The following is a 15,587-nucleotide window of genomic DNA, read 5'->3' on the forward strand; positions in this document are numbered from 1 at the left end:
TCCTCTGCCTTTGCTGCCATTTGCTTGGTCCATTACTTAACAGAATCTGCACTGTTGGTAACCAGGTGTTGTTACTATCACTGAAATAAACACTCTGCTCTGGGAAGGAAAGGCATTTTAATGTATCTTAGCTTGTATTGCTTTTGCTAAGAAGAAAGTTTTTGGTTTTTGTTTGTCTAACACAATAATCTAAATTGGAGTCTTCCCCAAAATGAAAAAATTTATGCTTTCCAGAAAAGTTATGAAATATTGATGGAAGCAACATTAACTTTTAATTAATTAAATCCCTCTATAGAAAATGTAAAGTAAGGTAAACATAATTTCACTGAAGGCATCAGCCTTTCTGGATATACTTTTCAAATATACTTTGGTGTGTTTTTGTCTTCAGACTCTTCTTTTGCAATAGAGTTTCATTATTGAAAAAAGTACCCTTTTTCCTTAAACCTCCTTTCTGAATACAAGCTGGTGAGTTCTACTTTTATTTACTTCTCCAATTGGATGTAGAGCGTTTTCTTTCATGGTTTCCATTTTATAAAATATCAAGAAATCCTGGAGCCCCTGGAGGATGCTCTCTGAAATGGACGCAAAATGGATGGCACTGGGACTCTTTCCTGTATCTTTGCAACTTATTTATCTCTGGCTTTATTTCTTGATAATCTGTTGTCTAGATAATGTTATTCTCTCCATCAGAATTAGTGTAATTATAATGCAGATTTTTTTCTGATGAATATTTTTTGAAAATTCTTATTATCTGTGAGTCAATTACTGAGGCTCTTGGTGGTCAGGTTTCTGTAATTTGTTAGTGATTTTGTGGCTTTGTTGTGATTTGTGGATAGTTTGAGGAAGCCTTTTGCTGTAGAAGAAGCGGGTCCTTTAAAGACCTATTAAAGCAGCTGTTAATTGTTGACCATTCAGCCAACTGTTGTTCATTTGTAATTAAGCCAGCATCACGTGGCTGACATTCCTATCTACTTAAAGGCTGAGGTTTGTCTGTTTAAACTCGCGAGAGTGTGGATGGCGTCTCCGTCTCCAGGAATTCGGTCCACAGCGAGGCTTCTCTTCTAACCGTAGGTGTCATCTGAAGGGCTTGCTTTTTTAAGAATTGGTGTTATTTGTAGTCAAGGTAGACACAGTAGGCAGCACAGCTGTGACTGCCAGAGAAAGTCACTAGGGGGATATTCATAACAAGGAAATATTGGCAAATAAATGATGAAGAAGGGGAGGAAATCCCCAAGATGTTAAATTGGAGCATTGTCACTGAGTTGATTAATGGTGCTGTGTATTTTAGTGAAGATGTTTATCTGGATTGTCTTGAAACTATAGTGTACATTTAATAGCACCTATAAAAAAGCATGTGGTGCAGGAGCACATTGAAGAGAAAAAGCTGTGGATCCTGACTTGATTTTCCTGAGTGTTTTCTCCAGCTACACCTTTGGCTGCTGGTTATTGGAAAGCTGGTGTTAATATATGTTATATATAGGAGTATGTATATTCTATATAATATATTTAATATTAACCGGCCTTTATATAGGTCCCCTCCCTAGAGGATTGAAAATGTTTTGTGAAAAAGATGGCTATCTTTTCAACACTTTTTAGGGGTGAACATTATCAGTAAAAGGGAAATGCTGATCACTCAGATTTGCCTAGTCATCCTAGGCAGACAGGCAGTGCTGGCCATAAGGCTACAGTGGGTAAACGGCCAAAGTTCCATCATTGATGGCTTTAGTACAATTAAAAACAAAACTTTTCCATTAATTTCTGCTGAAGGAGTGGCTGTCTTAGAAGACCCTCTAGCTTTCTGTGTCAAGCCATGAACATTCTGATTCTGTGTAATGAATTATCACTTGCCTTGAGGGCTCTTTTATCAAAGATGGCAGGTTCATCTTTGGGCAGTTACTTAACCTTCTTGGGCCTCAATAATTACTGCTAGACACAGGGCTAGACATAGACAAGAGACATATAATCCTATCTTCAATGAGCTTAGCATCTAGTAGAGCACTGTTTTTTAATTTGGGGGGCCCTACTGGAATATTGGGGTATGAATCCAATTTGGTGGATCAAGATCAGATATTTAAAAATGAGATGGAAGATAATAGAAAATTTTAGTGCATTGCACTTAGGAAGAGTGTGTTTTATCTTGTGAGGCTTCCGGTTTTTATGTGTGTGTAGGTGCACCTAAAACTGCACGTATGTGTGTACATGGGGTGTGGTTATCACTTAAAATGTGTTTGTCACTGTTTTATATCCAAAAAAGATCGAAAGCCACTATAGTAGTTGGTAGACATGTAAACATAATGACGTATGGGTATTACATCAGTAAGTGTTCAGGGTACTGTGGGTTATAAAGAAATGGTCAGTCTGTGGGAAGGGTTGAGGGCTGTTTGGTCTCTCATATCTAGGATGTGCTGGAGCCAACTTGGATAGGCTCATGAGAGCAGGCTGTATGCTCATCTTTCCAACTCTTTGACCCCTGACCTCATACCGGTGACTTGAAGTTGGGCAAAGTATTTCCACTATGGAAATTGGAAAATGCTGCAAATTAGACGCTTTCCTACCCCCACGTAGTTGTTAAATATTTACCAGCATATATCACTTAAGAGGAGTGATATTCCTTCCAACTGTAATTCTATGGCTTTATAATTGTGAATTATTTTACATTTTAAAGCATTTTACATGTTGCATTTAGATGTTACTGGGAATTATTAAAATAATTAAATCATTGCAATGATATTGAAGTTTAAAGTGTACAGGAATATGAAATCTGTGATTAATTATTTCAAGATGTCCATAATTTATGGTTTCAGAATAATGGTAGTTACCCTAACTCCTTACATTAAATGACTATGACATGGACATTTTAAAACTTCAAATTGAAATTGGTGATATTAAGTTTTTTGGCAAAGGGTAGGAATACAGTGTTTTTAAGAATGCTAACCACATTGTAAATACTTTATAAATTTCATTGCTTTATGTTAAGCTGTCATTTCGCCAAGTACTGAAACTTTTAGATCCCAGACCCCTCTCTCCATTTTTAGCTCTCCTTATAGTTTGCAATAGTATCTTTAGATTTTAGTCAACCCATCTATAAAGTAGTAGACTGGATTGGGAGATGACACGGTTATTTGTAATTAAAACAGTTGTCTTATTTTTTTATATTTTCAGTCATAAAAGTAAAAGTAGTATGGAGAGTTGGAAAAAAAGATATCCCCCTCCATAATAATTATGATAACTTTAAACTTTATTTTTAAAGAAAGACAAGAAAATATTTGAGTCACAGGAAAGGAAACTTTCCCAGACATGAGATGGAATTGTAGCAATAAATTCATCAAATTACCTGTGTTAATATGCGATTGTGGGGAAAGATAACTAGGTAGGAAACAGCTGAGAAAGGCCTTTAGGGCCTTAAAGTTTGTCACAATTTAGCTGTCTGGTTGGATACTACTGTAGAGGGATTCGAGGAAGATTGGGCGTCCTTGAAATGACTTGCTGAGCACAGCTTTAAGACGGTCTGGGGAGACTGGAACTTAAGTTACTGATATTTATTGAGCCTATGCTGTGCCATGTCAGTAGGCACTGCTGTACCTATTTTGAACAAAGAGGTTTAACTCGGGGTTCCTAGTCTCAAAGTGCAGCCAAGATTGAGAAGGTGCTTGTAGTTGACTAGACAGGTATCACCTAAAGAGAAGAAGACATTGGCAAGTTTGTGAGGGTTGTCTTTGTTTCCTGTCTTCTCCATTCCAAGCCCATCTTCCTCCTCTGTGAAATTCACTCCACCTGGATACCTGGGTAGTGTTTCATGACTGGGCCTTTCCCCAAAGAGGCGGGGCATACATTTTCGTCTCTCCCCCTCATTGCGGATCAGGTGTTGTTAACTGATAATGTTACTCTTCCATTTGAATTTTAATAAGCAGCTCCAAGTAAAGAATTCAAGCAAAAAAGGTGGCTTCTCCAACAGAGTAATTTCAGACACCATGACGGGGGTTGGAGAAATTAACCTGGGCCTGGAGGGACAAACCCAGAAGGAGGGTGTTCTCCTGTTCGGGACAGTATTGAGGCTGGCCTTTGCCACGAAGTAGGGGTTTGGAAATGGGAAGATTCAGACTCAGAAGAGGGAAGGAATTAACAGGGTCCAGGAGTAAGAGGAGGAGAGTAAATGAAGAAAGAAGAAATTCACCAGTCTTCATCTGCTGTGTTGTGCCAGACAGAGTACTAACCACTTGCACGTGTCCTCCCAATTAAGGAGAACAAGACAGGTGCCTTGTCAGGCAGGCTGCTGGGGGATAGATGGTCACCAGTGCTGAAGGGGAGGGAAAGGTCACGGAGGCTCCAGTGGCAGCAGCAAGTTCTTTTACTGGTCGTTTAACCCAATTGATTGATTGCTATTATACTGGCTCCTCATCCCCCACCTCATGCATATTAGAATAACTTACACCAGTTGTGTTTGGATCAGTAAATACCTAAGAATTGAGAAAAGAGAAATATACAGTGAACTTCATAAAGAGCTCCAATAGAATCTGTATGCTAAACAGACATTGAACTTTGTAGCAAGAACTGCTTCAAGCCTTTCAACGTCCAAATGAATTCTGATTTCCACATCATGCCTTTCAGACCTCAGCATGGTTTCTGGTGGTTTCTCCAAGTTAATTTTAACATCACACCAATGATTTTGCCTGCAAATGACTTGAAGTAGCGTATCTTGGTAATGTGATGGCATAAAAGTGTATTGTTTAGGACTAGCTTTAAAAGGAACTAATTTATTCATTTAACGAATGTATTTTGATTGCCACCCATGAGTCAGGTGCTATTTTACACAAACTGACTTAGTCAAAGGTGACTAAGAGACTTCTTCCCTCCAGAAGCCTAGAAGACTGAGATGTAAACAAGTAATTGGGGTTCCATGTGAGAGGTGCCTCTGGTGAGATGAGTGTAAACTGTGGAAGTGGCACCATGCAAGAGGTATTTTTACTAGTCAAGGTGAGCCCTGGAGTCTTCATGGTGGAGGAGATACCTGATTTGGGGGAGGGGTGCCTGAGGTAGTGATTTAAGCTAAAAGAAGAGTATTCCTTGTGTAGCAGATCACAAGTGGCACATGTCAGGAGTGGAGGGCTGGGGAAGAGGTGACAGTTAAGGTTGGAGAAGAAAGGGGAGCAAAGGCATCTGGTAGATTGCCCTCCTGTGGGGCCCTGGAGGGGTTTTCAGGAGGGGCGGAGTGTGGAACGGACTGCCTGTTAGAGAACAGCTCTGGAAGCAGCTTAGGCCTGAGGCAGGAAACCTGCTGCGGAGTGGCCCATGGCCTCAGCGCCTCCTCTGTTTAGAAAGTTATTTAGTGTGCTTTGCATGGAAGAGTGTGCAGTCATCCTGTGTTTGTTAGTTTGAAGTTATGTTTGATTTATAAACATCTTGGAGGACTCTCCCAATATGAAATCCAGTTCAGGACCTATCCACAAATTCACTGCTTTTCTTGGCTTGAGGTGTTCCATATTTGCCTTTCTCCTCACAGAGCACTTGTAATTCAAGATAAAGGAATGCCAGAGAGTAAAAATGCACAGGCACAGGAGGCATGATTTAAAATGAAAGACTATTAATTGGCTTCACCGGAGTGTATATTTTCATTATGAGAGAAGTGACTGCCTAGATTTTTAAAAATAATTGGTTAGTGACACACCTGCAGTATGTATGAGAACTCTAGAAACTTGAGAACAGAAAGTAAAGGTCAAGGTTACAGGAATAGAGCTACAATGAGCCTTTTGTAGGCATGCTGTTCAACTACAGTGTTCAAAATCGCTAACGGGTGGTTTCAGAGAGGGACAGAGACTAATGTGCTTGTGCCCAGATTTAAAAAACAATAGAGCAAACTTATCTATAAACTGTGGTTTTAATAAATTCTCTTCACCTTAAGAACAGCTTGTTCTGTCTGTTGTTTGTAAAGGTGTCTTTAGTGAATTTTTGGTCTTAGTTTATGCATCAGAGTAGAAGAATTATGCTTTAGTCTAATTTAGGTCCACAAGTCCACGCAATAATATTTAATCATTGCTAGAGAAAGCTAAACCTCCTGGAAATGGATCTTAGTTTGATCCTAGCCCCACAATTATCTTTTAGATGTGGGGCAGTGGCCAAGTTACTTAACTCTTTAAGCTTCTGTTTTCTCACCTCTAAAATGGAGGCAAAAATGATAATTATCTCACAGTTGTTTTGAGGATCAATGTGATGATAAAGATGATGATAATGGCTAACATTACTAATCTTTTACCAGATACTGATGTCTGGCAGTGGGCTAATAGCTTAATATATATATTTTAAAAGTCTTTACAATAAACGTAGGCACTAGGTATGTTTATTACCACCATTTTACAGATAACTTATAGAGTAGCTCACTCAAGGTTAAGAAGGTAGGATATGGTAGGATTTGGATCAGCATCACTAAACTATGGCTCAGTGGCCACATCTGTTGCCCCTTCCCACTGCCTGTTTTTGTAAATAAAGCTTTATTAGAACACTTCTACACCCATCCACTTATGCACTGTATATGTATGCTTTTGCGCTACCATGACAGAGTTGAGTAGTGGTGACGGAGACCATATGGCCCACAAAGCCTCAAATGTTTCCTGTGTGGCCCTTTACAGAAAAAGTTTACTGACCCTTGCATTAGACCTCCAGTCTGTCTGACTGCAGAGCGTAAGGTCTAAACCACAAAAACAGTTACTATGGTGCTTGGCATATAGTAAAAACTCACTAAATGAGCAGTGCTTTGTTACTCATCTAACTTAGGGTACAACTGTTCACCTCATAGAGCTCTTGTTTACAAAATGGAAATAATCATTTAGCCTCCAGCAAGATAAGCCATTATGACTATGGAAATGTTGAATTTAACGTTCCTAAAGGAACACATCCTGAGTTGTATGTTAAATTTGCTATTTATTACCATGTGTTATGTAATATAGATGCAAGAATTTCCACTTCCATAGCATTCAGAATACAGTATTCCATTATAAGGAATAATTGTGAACTTTAGGGAATATTCAGGATCACTGTTAACTTCATACACCAGAAAATTTCATATGCTTAGGAAGATTATATTTTCTTAAATTTCCAGTGGAACATACATTAAAATGGAAATGCCACTTAAAAAGTATTATGATCTGTGTTAAAAGTATGTATAAGCTTACAGAAGAAAAAATGCAACAGGATTTTTTATCCACTTAAATGAGAAGATACATAATCAGCATACCCCCCTTCATAGTCTTACCAACAACCAAGGGAAGAGATTGTTTTCAACTTTACTCAGAACTTTTATTTCCATGTATTTGTCTATTGATTCAGGGAATTCCCTGTCCTCTGCTCAGTAATGACCTTGGATTTGTGTTACTTTGGAGCTTATCGAGTACACTGTGACAGGACATCAACTTGTGTTAAGGGGATACTCTTGGAATTACCTTTCATTAAGTCCAATGCCATGGCTCTGGGTTGGTGGCCTGGGGAGTGGGTTGCGATTGCTAGATTAGTTATATTGTTTTCTCTTGGAAAAGCTCTTTTTGAATAGAGATGCAACACATTTCACTCCAGAGCATTTAGAAAATGCATATAAACATAAAGAAAAAAACATAGCGTTTTGTAATCGCACCACCTATAGACAGCTACCATTAACAATTTGGTGTCTATCTTTATATATAATTGTGTTTATATGCATGTCATCTTTGATAGTTCTATATCCACATATATAGGTTTTCCTTGTGAATCCATCCACAAGTTGCCTCAGATATCTGGGGCCAAGTGTTCTAATTTGTCCACAAGCAACTTATTTAAGGGAAGTTGGAAACTAGTCAACTTCCATATAGAAACTACTTTCTGCAGAGATTTGCTGTCTTACACAATGTATATTTTTTCCTGTTGCAGTTTGCATTTCCTTTCTGAACTTGTCGTACTTTCTTGTGTGGGGAATTTAAATTCTTTTGTTAGAAAAAACGAGAACTCTAGCAAGAACTAGTGATAAAAATTTTCAGCAGAAAAATCCTTCTCTATCCTCTCAGTATTTTTATCTAGAGAGTCCATCATTGAAAGGTAGAAAGTTAGAGGATGAAGCTAATGGTGAGAAGGGTATAGTAGGCTCGAGAAACGTACAGCTTTTATTTTAAAAATTTATTTATTTATTTATTTATTTATTTTGGCTGCATTGGGTCTTCATTGCTGGCTTTCTCTGGTTGCGGCGAGTGCGGGCTACTCTTCGTTGCAGTGCGTGGACTTCTCAATGTGGTGGCTTGTTGCGGAGCACGGGCTCTAGGCGTGTGGCCTTCAGTAGTTGCAGCGCGTGGGCTCAGTAGTTGTGGTTTGCAGGCTCTAGAGTGCGGGCTTCTCTTCGTTGCAGTGCGCGGGCTTCTCAATGTGGTGGCTTGTTGCGGAGCACGGGCTCTAGGCGCGTGGCCTTCAGTAGTTGCAGCACGTGGGCTCAGTAGTTGTGGTTTGCAGGCTCTAGAGTGCAGGCTCAGTAGTTGTGGCACACGGGCGTAGTTGCTCCACGGCATGTGGGATCTTCGTGGACCAGGGATCTAACCCGTGTCCCATGCATTGACAGGCGGATTCTTAACCACTGCACCACCAGGGAAGTCCCATACCACTTTTTTAGATCAGAATATGTACATGTATGAGAGGTAACCGTTAAGTGATTAGACAGAGTTTTCTGGCTACTTTACAAACTCATTCTCTCACATGCCACACCTGCTACATCAATCCTTAGGTTGCTTAAAAAGAATGCTACTTACTGTGTTCAGCATTGAGATGTTTTCATCTAGTTCTCAAAGCAGAGAGAGGTCTGGTTTCTGGGAGGATTTTGGTTCAATAACCAGAGTGTAAGGAAAGTATACTTGAGTGATTTTCTTTTGGCCAACTTGAGACCTTTGTGATTCACATATTAGTGTGAGGATTCTTTGGAATTGAACGCTTGATATTTATGTGATTAAATAGACTATCATCATATCTTATTTAAAACCTAATTTCCCTTCCCTTCCTTCAGCTCATTTGTAAAGGCTCCCTGCAATAAATACTAAATGCAGTAGTATTTATATAGAAGATTTTATATATAGGGCCTCACTCTTTGCTTTTTCTCATTAGGTACCAATGACGAGAGGCCTGTTTCTCTCTGTAGCAATTCTTATCACTTGCATTTCAACCAACATAAGCTTCCATAACAGCCTCATTTCCTTGACTGTTGCCTGTCAGGGGTGCTCAGAGTGAATCACAGCCAATTGCATGCCATGGACTTTAAACCAGAAGAGGTGCATGATCTTTTTGATGATTCTTCTCTTTGTTTCCACTCTCCAACCACACTAACAAAATTGGTTTAGGAGTGAAATTGAGTTGGCATGGCTCTGTTGGGCACAGTTTCCCATTCCATGTGCTTTAGACACCAGCTGGATCTCCTGATGAAGAATTAACATTTGCAGCGCAGGATTCCCTTGCCATCAGAAAGCAGAGCATTCCTAGGAAAGCCTTTGTAAGCCAAAATGATGTAAAGTGAAGAAGCAATTACCTTAGGACCTGTTTTGCTAACAGATGCACAAAATAAGTGGAGATGAAGACACATGCTCACAAACACAATTCAAAGCTATGAGGGTTTGCTGAGATGCAGAGCGTAGTTCCTGGGGAAGGAACTTGGTGGTGCCTCTCACTGCTCAGGGTGAGCTCGCTGCCTCTGACTTCTCACCGCAAAACAAACACTGAAGGCTATTTTCGCTTTTGCCTTTTCCCCAAATGTGAAAGTCCTCTTCCGATTTCCTTCAGTTATTGAAAACAGGTACTAATGTAGTCTTTCATAAAAGCAAAGTGGTGTAAAGCAAATTTTAGAAAAGCAGGGGATACCTGTAATAACAGGGTGGTCTTTGCTCACTTCCAGCGAAGCAGCATGCTTTTCCAGGGACTGCCTAACTACTTGATGGCTTGCAAGGGGAAAGTAAGCAGCAGCTCCAATTCTCATCCCCTGGAGAAATTCACCAGGTGTCCTAAGTCTTGAATTAATATCAGTGAAAGCAGTGGTGGTCATGTCACCATGTTTTTAAAAGGAGAGATTTGGAGACACATCCAGTGGGGATGAAAGTGGAGGGTAGGGGAAATTCTTGAGTTCTTGTAAAATTGACAATCTATAAATTCATCTAATAGCAAGATTGTTTAACCCTCTTTTCTGAATGCTGCTTGCCCAAAGCTAGTAACAATTTATATGAGGCTGGTAGGAATGAAGAATGCTGTTTTGTCTTTTTTTTTTTTTTTTTAATTTATCGCACTTGTGAAATGCCTTGGGGAAGGGGAGACTAAATGGGCAGGCAGATTTTAAGTAGCATATTTTAAAATAATTATTTATTTTTGGCTGCGTTGGGTCTTTGCTGCTGCACACAGGCTTTCTCTAGTTGCGGTGAGCGGGGTCTACTCTGTTGCGGTGCGTGGGCTTCTCATTGCAGTGGCTTCTCTTGTTGCGGAGCACAGGCTCTAGGCGCATGGGCTTCAGTAGTTGTGGACACAGGCACAGTAGTTGTGGCTTGCGGGCTCTAGAGCGGAGGCTCAGTAGTTGAGGCACACAGGACTTAGTTGCTCTATGGCATGTGGGTTCTTCCTGGACCAGGGATCGAATCCGTGTCCCCTGCATTGGCAGGTGGATATCTTAACCACTGCGCCACCAGGGAAGTCCAGTTGTGTATTTTTATAAGGATCTAGTGGCAAGTTTGGTTCACTTGCACCACAGATACCTTTATTCGCTCTGTTCAGGAGAAATTTGCAGGACACAAATGACTGCTGTGGCACAGAGTGTCCTCAAAATTCGAGGCTCTGAGACATAGACAATACAGCTGGATTTATTCTGCCATCAAAAGGAAATACCCATTGATGCTGAGGCCTTTCATTGTGAGGCTAAATTGATCCTTCTGCGGACAAGAGAAGTTTTAACTCTTGATAATGAAGTTAGGTTTCAGTTTCACCATTCTTCTGTGTTGGCTGGTTTTCCATATCTAGTAATACAGATGTGGTAATTGATTAGCTTAAGTCAGAAGGAAAGGAAGTAACAGGTTCCAACTGTGGTGTTCTGTGGTTTTGTAGGCATTGTGATAATTGACCCAAATAACCTTTTTTTTTTTTGCGGTATGTGAGCCTCTCATTGTTGTGGCCTCTCCCATTGCGGAGCACGGGCTCCAGACGCGCAGGCTCAGGGGCTGTGGCTCACGGGCCCAGCCGCTCCGCGGCATGTGGGATCTTCCCAGACCGGGGCATGAACCCTTGTCCCCTGCATCGGCAGGCGGACTCTCAACCGCTGCACCACCAGGGAAGCCCCCCAAATAACCATTTTTGAAGTAAGTAAGTAGTATACTAATTTTGCACTGAAGAAAATGAAGGCTCAGAGACGGTAGGCCAGTTGCTCAGTTTACACAGCTAATAAAGTTTAATCTGGTGACTATTTATAGCAGAATAATCTGAGTCAGTCTGGCCCAGCAGTTTATCCCCTTTAAACAGAATGATGTGGCCCTTGGGAGCAGGATGATAATTTTCCTCAAAACTGGGGCTCGAACCCGTGTTCCTTGCATTGGCAGGAGGATTCTTAACCACTGCACCACCAGGGAAGCCCTCATTCAGTTTTATTAAGTACTTGAGTTTACTGTACACAAAGTACCTTGCAAGACAGTACAAATTTTCCTTTCTGGGCTACCTTATAAATAGTTATCAGATTAAAGTAATGTTTCTAGCAAATTTCCTTGCTCAAAATCATTGACTGTTCATTTTCACCACATGGTGTCTATAGCTTAGTGTTTAAAACCCACCAGTCTTGCTCTAGTTTGCCTCCCCTTCTCCCCCAAGGTCTTTCTCAACCCAGACTCTCTGCTCCTATCTGTGAAATGTGTCTACTTGTGTTAGGTGAAAGACATGCACTATCTCTGTGCCTTGGCTTTATCCACAGTGGTTTCTTTCCTTTCTTAATTCAACACATTAATTGGGTACGTTCTATAACTAGCAACTATTGTTTGGGATATGTCGATGAACGAAGACCAAAATCTTCTCCCTCCAAGTTCGAGGGCATTAGAGACAGGCAGTAAACAACAAATGTTGAAAACCAAGTAAATCACATGATCTGTTTGGTGGTCAGTGCTCTGGAACAAAAATACAGGTTAAGAAGAAATTAGGGGCGTTGAGGTGAAGTTTTTGGTATGGTTTCAAATAGGTGAGGCTCCATTTAAAAGTATGACATTTTCCTCTAAGGGTGTGAGGGAGTTAAGCATCTGGATAGGCAGGGGAAGATACTCTAGGCAGAGTGAAGGCTTTGTGGCTCAAGGGTTCTTGATGTGTTCAAAGACCACAAGGAGGACAGTGTGGTGGGGTCTGTATGAGCAGGGAGGACAGTAGCAGGGGACAGTTCAGCGAGGTGATAGGGAGGTCACACATAGGACCCTGGCAGGCCACGTAAGGCTTTTGGCTTTTACTCTACTTAAAATGGGGCCTTGGGAAGATTTTTGAGTTGAGGAGTAATGGGACATAATGTAACTTTTAGGATCAGTCTGGCGGCTGGCTGAGCATATGCTTCAGGCGGATGAGGGTGGAAGAAGGGAGACCAGATTGGAGACTATGACCATAAGCAAGGTGGCTCATACCAATGGTGCACAAGTGGAGGTGATGAGAAGACTTAGGATTCTGACCTATTCTGAAGGAAGAGCCAACAGGATTTCCTGATAGAGTGGATTGAGGGGGGATAGAGAAGAGAGGGAAGTCAATATCGAGCCCAAGATTAAATCCTCACGTGTCATTTACTCTATCACATGTTTGGGGGCACTCAGTCATACATATATAAATATATACCTTTAGGAACTCATACACAGAGTGGTGAGGCATGACATAAACTTATAAAAGTTAAAGGATAAAAGAGTGTGTGGGTGTGTGTATGGATAATATCTTAATAAAATTGCAAGTTCCTTAGAGATGTTCATTCATTTATTTACTCCACACATCTTCTTAAGGTGCTTATTAAAGGCCAGTGATGGTCTTACCTCTTCAGTAGTGCTAAAGGCAATTAGAGGCAACTTCAGTGTAGAGGGTAAGTGTACAGGCTCTGATGGAGACTGATGTGTGCAAAGCCTGGTTCCACTGTTTTTTGCTGAGTGATCTTGAATAAGTTACATAAGCTCTCTGTCCCCCATTTTTCTCTTCTGAGTAATGATAATAGTCCCTCTCATAGGGTTTATCATGGAGAATAAGTATACTAATACATGTAACTTACTTAGAACAATGCCTGGTACCTACTAAATGCTCAAAACCTGTTGACCATTCCTAAGTAAGTGTTCAGGAAAATTAGTTAAAAGAGGATTAACATTTGGAATGACTGCCCTCCTTCAAACACCCGTATTCAAACCTGCCAAGCTGCATGGATACTGGAATATAATAATAATAATAATAATAATAATAATAATAATAAGCCTTGCTCTCTAGCTGATGGTTAAAAAATAAAATGGGAGAATTGTATTATGATCAGTCTGATTACCTGTCTCTTTTCAGGGGTGGACATGGAGTCTGGTCCACATCCCCTTCTGGGTACATTTGATTGACAGACTGACAGACAGCTTTTAAATACCTAACACATAAAAATATCAGTATTTTCTTATTATTTTTTAGCTTAAAATGTTGAATGTGTATTAAAATGAGAAAAATAATTTTCAGGATAGATATGACTTTCCTAGTACATAAAAGCAGGGAGATCACATCAAGAAGGGAATAATATTTTTTTGTCCAAGTACAGGAAATTACTATTTTCCCCTCCATGTTTATGTTTTGATACCTAATATCTCTTTTTTTTCCCCCCTCATGTGGTTGTTCATCTTTTCATTTCTCTTATTATCAGCAGCTAATTTGGGCTCCAAATCCATGAAGGAGCAATGCTTTGCTGCTATGGAATTCATGCAGACATATTTAGTGTCAGGGGTGGTTTGAAGAGCAGCTTAATTCAGCTTTTATTGTGCCTGGTACTTCAGCGAGGCACTGAGGTTCTGTTTGAGCTCAGTATTCCTGATCCCACTCTATACATCATAGATGGCAATGCAGACAGTGACTGTCAATGAATAACAGGTAAATATTGAACAGGGAAGCCCTTTTGATTAACTTTGTGGATCATTATTTGAAAGTAGCTTGCATTGGAACAGCTCCATCACTCATGATCATAGCACAAGGCGTAGGGGTCAGAGCGTCAACCTGCTGGTTGGAAAGCTGAGGTTGCATTCTTTGTTCTGTATCTGGTCCTGCATTCATGCAGTGGTGGACTAATTACAACCATCCAATGAGCAGAATGGTGACTGTTTAGCCCAATAGGAATGCAAGATATTTAAGATGATAAAGCACAAAGAATGCTCAAGAGAGACTGTGCTGTGTTGATATAAACATATTAAAGCATATTTATAATTTTTTGAAGTATATAACAGTATGGGTGCTCTTAATTTTTTATCCTGATTCAGAAGTCTTTTTTCTAATATGGAATTTAGACAGTTATGGCAGACTGAAAGTGAATTTTTGGTCTAGTGTGTGCTGAAAATAAGTAATTTCAGCATCTGTCCCCTCTCCTAGATTTTAGTCCATACCACCTATCGGGCACAAATTGCCCCCATGAGACATTTACCCGGAAGGTTGTTACATAATCTGTCTGCTGTTTACTGAGTGATTCTGAGCCAACCATTGAGCATCATGGTAAATTAACAGTTTATCATCTTTGAAACAGCACCATTATCTTTATTGAGCTTCCATCAAAGAAGATGCACAGAACTTGGTAAAAAGACATAGGTGGGATTGAACAGAAAAGGACAGTTTTCTGCTCTCAAGAAACTTTTCTAGGTCGCCACTTACATGGTCATGATAAAAAGATACAGAAAAACCATGATTAGATTATTTGTGCATCTTGAGGAGAGACCCAATTCAGTGGCCAAATAGGCAGTTCCAGAAAGTTTTCATAAAGTTCACATTTTGGAGTGAATCTTTTAGTTGAGTCTTTCCATCATGTTGAAATACAGAAATGTTGAGAAACTAAGTGCGATAATTAAAATTATTAAAACCAATGAAAATCTATCTCCTTATCATTCTAGAGCAATAGTTTAAAGGTAGGCATTTTATGATGTTTTAAATGTATAATTACATTTTAAATTCCCTTAATTACATGGATTAATGCCATTGTTACTTGCTGTTAAACATTTATGAACCACAAAAGTGACAAAATTATTTAAAGAATGTTGGATGGAGTCTCAATTTTATGTGTCACTTAAGTGTTAATCTCATGCAACCAACATAATAACAGCCAAAAAATTAAAAACAAATTTATTCTGAAAATTATTTGAATAAGAAGTACACTGTAAAGTGGTTATGCTAACTAGAACTATAAGCTACATGTTTCTGTCACATTTCTGAGGAAGAGATTCTTTATTGGTATCTTTTTAAAAGTGTGTTTCAATTTTGCTTTTAAATGAACAGTGGAAAATATATTAATATTCTTGCTCTTTAACTGTAATGTTCTGGATTAATCGATGGGAACATCCCCACTGTGCCACCCCCCGCCAAAAAAAAAAAACAAACCAGGAAAGGATTTTAAA

The 15,587-nt window shown here is 39.7% G+C and overlaps 1 protein-coding gene across 12 annotated transcripts in view; it reads left to right on the forward strand.

Annotated features, from left to right (window-relative positions):
- The window catches only part of NPAS3 (neuronal PAS domain protein 3), a gene marked incomplete at its 5' end in the record, with an annotated part of 875,991 nt that overhangs the window by 113,250 nt on the left and 747,154 nt on the right, over window positions 1-15,587 (forward strand). The gene's annotated exons all lie outside the window — the stretch shown is intronic.

Source organism: Mesoplodon mirus, assembly GCF_964341445.2.
Source record: "Mesoplodon mirus genome assembly, chromosome: 4".
In the NCBI taxonomy this organism is placed as follows: Eukaryota; Metazoa; Chordata; class Mammalia; order Artiodactyla; family Ziphiidae; genus Mesoplodon; species Mesoplodon mirus.